Source organism: Eubalaena glacialis, chromosome 14 (genome assembly GCF_028564815.1).
Source record: "Eubalaena glacialis isolate mEubGla1 chromosome 14, mEubGla1.1.hap2.+ XY, whole genome shotgun sequence".
Lineage (NCBI taxonomy): Eukaryota > Metazoa > Chordata > Mammalia > Artiodactyla > Balaenidae > Eubalaena > Eubalaena glacialis.
The window spans coordinates 54,806,034-54,814,552 of record NC_083729.1 but is presented as its reverse complement, the minus strand read 5'-3'; the positions used below and the strand labels follow the sequence as shown (position 1 = coordinate 54,814,552).

The 8,519-nt window shown below is 42.3% G+C and overlaps 1 protein-coding gene and 1 pseudogene across 1 annotated transcript in view; both read left to right on the top strand.

Moving 5' to 3' along the window:
* The first annotated feature begins 580 nt into the window (after positions 1-580).
* Positions 581-1,153, top strand: LOC133074596 (nucleoplasmin-2-like; annotated as a pseudogene).
* Positions 1,154-1,940: 787 nt separating this feature from the next.
* Positions 1,941-8,519, top strand: part of WDPCP (WD repeat containing planar cell polarity effector) — a 548,844-nt gene continuing 542,265 nt past the window's right edge. The window contains exon 1 of the mRNA XM_061211054.1: positions 1,941-1,952. The gene's annotated coding sequence lies outside the window, so the exon portion shown is untranslated. The remainder of the gene's footprint in view (positions 1,953-8,519) is intronic.

Below are 8,519 nucleotides of genomic sequence, written 5' to 3'. Positions count from 1 at the left end.
CTCAAAGAGAAAATCATCATTGGTCCATGCCCAAGACTTTTCTTTATCTAAACAAAAAAGTAGTTTTCCTATGACCTTCCTTTGGTGTCTTAACCCTTCTCTCTCTAGTCCCTTTTCTTTTGCTTACCTTGTACCATTTGATTATACATCTGAATTCTTCAATGGACTGCAAACTCTTTTGAAGATAAAAGCTAGATTGTATTTTTGCTACCTTCCACATCCTAATGCTACAGCACAGGTGAAAAGGTAATAACAGGGCTTCCCTGGTGGCGCAGTGGCTAAGAATCTGCCTGCCAATGCAGGGGACACGGGTTCGAGCCCTGGTCTGGGAAGATCCCACATGCCGCGGAGCAACTAAGCCCGTGAGCCACAACTACTGAGCCTGCGTGTCTGGAGCCTGTGCTCCGCAACGGGAGAGGCCGCGACAGTGAGAGGCCCGCGCACCGCGATGAAGAGTGGCCCCCGCTTGCCGCAACTAGAGAAAGCCCTCACACAGAAACAAAGACCCAAACAAAGACCCAAACACAGCCAAAAATAAATAAATAAATTAAAAAAAAAAAAAAAAAAGGCAATAACAGTCATGCTCTGGAGCTGTGAGCTAAACCAGTAGAAGCAGACTTGAACCTTTGAACCCCAGAAGCAGGGGAAGCAGGACTGTAAGCTGTTGGCCTAGTATGATTTGCTTAGGGAAAAAAAGCCAAAGAGAAAATGAACCTTGTGGAGATTCTGTCCCCAGCAAGCCAGGAGGACAAGAAGACAAAACCCATCACATCACCACCATCCTACCCATGTCACCATGATGGGATTGGGGCTTTCTTCTCCAGTCACTTTTCAGCTCCAGGCTGGCTCTGGACCTGTTTCTCAGGCCAGGAATGTTATGATGCTTCAGACTGTCCCTCAGACAGGAGCCCTGAGAGGAGGAGGAAGTGGAGGAGTAGGAAAAGGAGGAAGAGGAGGAAGATAATGATGATGTAGATGTATCCCTAGAGGAGGAGACTCCTGTCAAACAAGTCAAGAGGCTAGTACCCCAGAAACAGACGAACATTACTAAGGAAAAAAAGGTGGAAAAAGAAGAGAAGCAGTGAGACCCAGTCTTAAAGACAAGAGCCCTGTGAGAAGGGCCAAACCTGAAAAGCTGGAATCCAAGAAATGAGGAACCAGAAATGGCTTAGCTGCAGTGACTGAGAGAGGGTCTGCGAGTGGACCTTCCTTGGAGTGTGCTGCAAACTTAGGGTGCCCCCCGCACCCGAGTCCCCCTCCATTTGAGTCTGAAGGTGATGGAGGTGTTGTGGAAGGTGCAATACAAGAGCCCGTCACCCCCAGCTATCTAGTTTCAGCAGCACCTGGAGAGAAGAGCCCTGACCTCAGCGCTATAATAAAGTTTGCTTTGCTAGGAAATTTTTTTTTTTAAGTATCCAACACTTAGCACAGTACATTATACATTATAATGTTTCAGCAAAATATTTGTTAAATAAGATTTTTTTTTTGTTTCTCTTAAGTTCATCAGGTAGCTACTTCTCACTTTTTGCCATACCACTGGAACTTTTGTCTTACTTTCTTCTCTTTTGCCAGTTTTCTAACAGTATTTCTGCAAAACTGCATTACTGTGGGTACAGGGTTGCATTTTGAATGATGAAAATGTCTTGGATCTAGTTAGAAGTGATGATTGCTCAATACAGTGAAATGTGCTAAATGCAACTGAATAGTACACCTTTTAAAATGTTCATGGTTAATTTATGTTATGTGAATGTCACCTCAATTTAAAAAAAAACTGCATTACTTGAGTTAGTAACACAAAGAACCACCACTTTGTAAACAGTCTCATTCTTGTCTTTTTATTTTTTAATTTTTTTTTTATCATTCTTATCTTTTAAAATGCTGCTAATACTTCTCTTGCAGGGACCTGGCTCTTTCACCTTTCTCCCACATGCCATTGAAAACGACAGCGAAAGGTTGGTACAGGCGACTGTCTAAAGGCTTTGTGGGACTCAGCAGTGAGGTCATCAGCATTTGGTCACAATTTATTCGTTAGCTATCATTCCTACTAGTAAGTCATTTTTGCTCATTTAATGACACTCCCTATTCGTGCCCATTCTTTCTCTTCCTTTTTCTCAGTATCTTTTCTGGCTCTTGAATCAGTTCCTTAAAGAATGCTGTCACCTGTCTCTTGGAGACTTTTTAAGAAGATACTACTCCTAGAGGACTTCAGTCCTTATTGGATTACTTATTCCTGATACAGATCTGACCATTTCTACTCCTTTTTATTTTTGTTGGGGAGGGGTAGAAAATCAATCTCTGGAAATAGAAGGGAGAAAAATTTTCCTTCCTGTGGGTTTTTGCAGTCAGACAGCCTCAGGTCAGATCCTTGTGCTGTCACATACTAGCTGTGTGATCTTGAGTCTGTCATTTGGGCAAGTCAATTTCCTCATGTGAAAACTGGGTAATATCTACCTCCTAAGGTCCTTGTGGAGATTGAATCTGATAATGCATATAAATGTCCCTTGAGGGCACACACGTGCATGTGTATGGGTGTCTGTGTGCAAACTTATTTTATTTTCTAATTCTCTCCTAGTATCAGAAGCTACTCCACCTTCCTTATTACAAACACTGAGTGACAATTGCTTTTATCTGCTCCCTGCCTGGGGCATTGTCTCTTTCTTCCGTCCCCACTGTGCATAAACAAATGCCAGTCAAGGAAGCACCCAGGTGGAAAACTGAGCATGGACTGTATTTGATTAGCATTAAAAGAAAAAAACACAGGAGTAGGTATCAGACACAGGAAGAAAAGGAAAAGCAACCTCTGTGTGATAAAACTTATAATTCCTCTTTGTAATCTTTATTTTTTGGTAGGAAGTTTTTTTCATTGCACAAAAATAGCATACGGAACTTAAATATTGTGCAGAAATTTGGTTATAATGGCTGTATCCCTTTAATCTGGGAGGGAGGAGGGAAAGCCTTGAACTGTAGATGAAAGTTATTCCACATGTTAAATAAGGAAATAGAAATTTGAGTTGTGCAATATTTCCGATTTGTTTTTAGCATGAAGGGGAAATTGCCTGATGTGTTATCAGGAGGCAGCAAGGTTCAGGGAAAGGGCTCTGGATTGGGGATCAGGAGATGCAGGTCCTGGCCCTGCCACTAACTGAGTGACCTTGACAGGCCACTTCTAGCTGGACCTATTTATTCATCTGGAAAATGCAAGCACTGAGTCAAACCTCTCCCCCTGCCCCCACCTTTTTTAACTCAAGAACTGCTTTTTACAGAACAACTCCGCTCTCCAGGAATTTTTAAAATCTTTTATCATTTTGTGTGGTATATTATGAAATGCTTACAGGTTAAAAAAGCATTTTAGAATAGTGTTTTAATAAAAATATATTAAGATAATTTTAATAAAACCACTAATATATAACCAGAATATATTTCCTTTTTTTTTTTTAAACTTATTTATTTATTTATTTGGCTGCGTTGGGTCTTCGTTGCTGTGCGTGGGCTTTCTCTAGTTGCGGTGAGCGGGGGCTACTCTTCATTGCGGTGGCTTCTCTTGTTGCGGAGCACGGGCTCTAGGCACGCAAGCTTCAGTAGTTGTGGCTCGTGGGCTCTAGAGCACAGGCTCAGTAGTTGTGGCGCATGGGCTTAGTTGTTCTGTGGCATGTGGGATCTTCCCGGACCAGGGATCGAACCCGTGTCCCCTGCATTGGCAGGTGGATTTTTAACCACTGTGCCACGAGGGAAGTCCCTATTTCCTTTCATGACAACATTGAATTAGAAAACACTGAGTCATATTATCTCCATGTCAGTGTTTTATTTAGAATACATTTTTTCAAAGGAAAATTTTATTTAGTAAAATATGGCACTATAATTGATTTTTACTTTGACCCTGATATTGTAGGGAATATCATGATTTTGGATAATATGGAGTGGACTCTTTGGGGGTATAACTGTCTTTTGTTCAAAAGCTGTACAGAATATGTCAGTGTATATTCTTACAAAGTATAGATTAAGGATTTTTTTGGGTGAAATATGTAATTCTTGGTACTGGTTATAAATAGAGATTGGATGAATAGTTAGGTGGAGAGTAAGTTTATTGTAATTTCCAAATTATTTTCAGTCTGTGTTCCTGAGACCATATATTGAAAATTGCCTTGATACCTGCTGGAAGGCATCCCCTTGGAATTCAGAGATAAGCTGTCCTGAGTGGCATATGTGGGGGGTGCTGAGTGGAAGAATGCCAGTGCCACATTCAAGTCTAGATACCCTGCTTGCTGGTGGAGTAACTGGGTAAATCACTTAACCTTGAGCCTCAGTTTCCTCATCTGTAAAATGAGGGTAATTGTATATCTATTGATACTTCCTGGGGTTGTCATAAGTCTTAAATAAAATAAAGTATACAGCATTACTTTGAAAAAGCATCACATGAATGTTGTTATCATGTAGCATTTGGCAGGGCCCACACCAGGGGGAGGTGAGTGAGGTGCCGGGGCTCAACTTTTAAGGAGGCCCTCGCTCTCAGATCTGACCCTGCGCTTGACCCATCCTGAGAGTGAGCACCTCCTTAAATGTAGGGCCAGCAGGCTCCTCACTCATCTTGCCCTAGTCCAGGCCCTGGTGTTGGGCCAAGCACAGTTCCTGTGAATAGGAGCTCTACAGCTTTAGATGTGGGTCTGGTTTCTGAAAGACTATTTTTGTTGTTGTTTCTTACATTGAGGTAGGTTAGGAGCAGCTGTTCCTTCTCCTTCAAAGCTATAAAGCTGCTGCTTGGATAAAACAATCCTCTAACTTCCTTTTTTTTTCTTTCTTTATATTCCCTTATTATGTTACTCATATATCTGTGCATGGTTAGATGTTACAAGATATATTCATTTTATCTTCAGATATGCTTCTGGAGATAGTGTTACAGTATGATGGACGGCTAAAAAATACCATGTCTGCATTATTGTTTTCTGGAATTTGCAGTACTGAGGGGATCTTTTAACTTCATCTTCTTTAAATCGCTTGCTTTCAAGGTAGAAGCAATTTACTTGTCAAGTAAAAAGATGTTGCAAGGTTATCATAAAAAATTCCAGAGGTGAATGGGTATGAAAGCAGTTCTTCTAGGCTCAGAGCCAGTCCTAGAAACAAAAATGAATTGCCCCTCTGCACAAACAGATTTTTCAAGATCTGTTCACATGCCCACGTGTCTGACTGAGGTGGGCTTTTCCGGGTAAGCATTCAGTGACAGAGCTCTCATTGAGTTCTTTAAACAAGGGAGGCTAGTGTTAATGGTTAGTTTTAGAACTTTTAAAAGTTGCTCACTGGGAGAGTTTTACAGTTTGTTGCCCATATTTCCTTTGAGTTTCCTCATGCTGCTGTTAAAAGGTTTGACCCACTCTTAAATTTTGCCCCACTATGCCCTATACTTAACCTTCTAAATCTTTGCAGATACCCAGATATGATTAATGATATTTTGAAGCTAAATCTGTCACAGAGGAATTATGATTTTTTTTAAATATGAAAATATAGTCAGGCTCAATGATTAGTAAAATCTGTAGAGGCAAGAGAACTGGAAAAGAGAGAGATTCCCCAGGAACATGACCTACAGTAAAAGTATTGATGAGGTTCTTTCAAAGAGTGCATTTTTTGCTCTTTAGTAGTTAAGAAGGAGAAGAAGAAAAAAGGCATAAGATCATTTTTTAAGTCTATTGATTTAATGGAAAATTAGAACATAGATTAAATGTGGCCCTTTTAGACCATTTTTTCCCCTATTGTGAAAGGTAAATACATGTATGGGCAAGAATTTCAGAATAGCAATAAACAACTACATCAAACTATTGGGTTGGCCAAAAAGTTCGTTTGGGTTTTTCCATAACATCTTATGGATGGAAGATGCATCATTCAGGTATTTTTCCTTTATTACTCAGCAGTGTGTATTTGGGGGGTTATAATTTATCTCTCATAGGACTTTCTCAAACTGGGCAGGACATAATAAGCCATGTGCTAGTCGTGTGAGTTGTTAGTTAAGGATAAAGGAATTTCAAATTAAAGCACAGGTAGCAAATCTGGTAAAATGCCACACAAATTTACTAGAGGTTTAAAATGGACACTATGCTAGACATTGAAGTTATGGGGGATTTTTTTCTCCTTTTTTTATGTTTTTGAACTTTGCCAAGTTTTCTTAGTGAGCACATTACTTTTATAATAAAAAAAAGTAGAGGAAAAATAAAAATATTTTCATATAACAGTACAGCTCACCAGCAGTTCAAGTAAGGGGGCGGTGGAAGGTAAACTTGGGTAGAGTCCAAACTGGTATTAATATGCCTTCACTCATCCATAATTCAGCAAATATTTATAGAATGTCAACTACCGTGCAAAGCACTGTGTGAGGGCTGGGCAGCCAATGATGAACTCCAGCGTGGAGCTTCTGCTCTAGGAGAATTCTTCAATTAGCATTATGATAAGGACTACAAAGAAATAAGATTCTTTTTTTTTTTATACATTTATTTATTTATTTAATTTTGGCTGTGTTGGGTCTTTGTTGTGCGCACGGGCTTTCTCTAGTTGCGGCGAGCGGGGGCTACTCTTCGTTGTGGTGCGCGGGCTCCTCATTGCGGTGGCTTCTCTTGTTGGGGAGCACGGGCTCTAGGCGTGCGGGCTTCAATAGATGTGGCACGCGGGCTCAGTAGTTGTGGCTCGCGGGCTCTAGAGCTCAGGCTCAGTAGTTGTGACGCACGGGCTTAGCTGCTCCGTGGCATGTGGGATCTTCCCGGACCAGGGCTCGAACCTGTGTCCCCTGCATTGGCAGGTGGATTCTTAACCATTGTGCCACCAGGGAAACCCATGAAACAAGATTCTAAGAGAATTTATAATAGCAGAACCTGACCAGGTCAAAGGGTAGGGAGGTCGAGGAAGGTGGCTGTGAGGAAGTTTCCGTTCTGAAGGGTGAGCAGGAATTAGCCAAGTAGGAGGGGTGGGGAAAAGGAAGCATTCTAAGTGGAGGGAATGGTTTCTGGGAAGGCCCAGAAATTGGAAAAGCATGTCAAGAAACTGCAAATCCATCATGGCTGGAGCCAGGAGAGTGAGGGAGTTACTGATTGTGAAATTTTTTTTTTTTAGGACTTACATTTTTAAAAGAACATTCTGGCTGTTCTGTAGATTCTGGGCTAGAAGGTGCAAAAGGGGATACAGGGAACCCTGGAGAAGGCTATTACAATGATCCAGCTGAGAGATCATGGTGGCCTGGCATCCGGCGTGGGGCATAATAGACAAATTCCAGAGACAATACAGGAGGCAGAATTGTAAAGAGTTGCTGCTTGGTTGGTTATGGGAGACAGGAAGTTGTCAAGAATGACTCCCAAAATTTCTGACTTTAAAAACTAAGTAGATGGTGGTGTTACTGAACTAGAGGACATGGGAAGTTTAGAAGGGAAGGACATGAGTTCTGTTTGGACCATAGTGGATTTTAAGGTAGCTCTGAGACATTCCAGTGGAGCTGTCAAATAGTGAGATATAAAGATCTGGAAATCACAAGAATATAGTATCAGCAGCCTCAGGCAATACTCATTGTCAGGCAGGTCAAATCATCTTAATTCCCAGGAGGTCAAGCCAGTTAGTTGCTATGTGGGGCTACTGGTAAGTAGCCCCTTAGAAATGTGGGTAGAAGCATATTTACAAAGTGTCCCATACATCCCTGTGCACTCTCTAAGGAAGGGATAGCTTCATAGTTTTTGAATGAGGAAACTGAGGCTAAGAGGAGTTACATGATCTGTCTGAGGCCATTCATCTCATCAGTAGTGAAGAGGGGCATATCAGTCTGGGTCTCAACCAGAAACGGGTGGCAAACTTGAAGGAAGATAATTCAAGGAGGGGTTGTTTGTTTTACAAAGGATTACCAAATAAGGATGCAAAGTGGGGAACCATGAGAAATAGTGCAGTAAACTGGGGCTAGTAGCAGCTGAGCTGCTGTGAACACCCCTAGAATCAAAGTATCAAGAGGAGAGAGTCGCTCCCAGACCCTGCGAGGAGAAAGTTGTGTGAAGCTACTTTGAAAGAAGCAGTGATCCTCAGTTCAAGGACACAGTCAGCTTATGCCACCTCGTTCAACTCTCTATTTCTCCCACGTGTCTCCTATCAGGGCTCCCATTGGCCAAACCCAACAGGAAGCCAGAGGGCAGAGAGCTAGGTGGAAAGGGGTAGAGGGTGTGATCAAAAGGGAGCAAATAGAGAATAGCAGGACACTGGGGCTTCCATCCGGGTCCATCCGCACTCCAAAACCCAGAGCGCGATCAAGAAGGGGTTGCTCAGCGTAAGGCCCTGACGTGATGGAGTACACACGGAGACCTGAGCAGAAGCTCAGTGAGCTCTCAAATCCTGGACCCCAGGTGAGAGTTAGAGCAAAGCTGAAGTTAGCTCACTGAGGAGCTCTGCCCAAGCCCATCAGATACCTGCGAGCAGACCACTTCTGATCCCATCTGGTAGTGTGGAGCCGACTTTAACGGCCAGGACGCCTCCTCTCATGACACCCCTTTGAAGGGAGCAGATAGGGA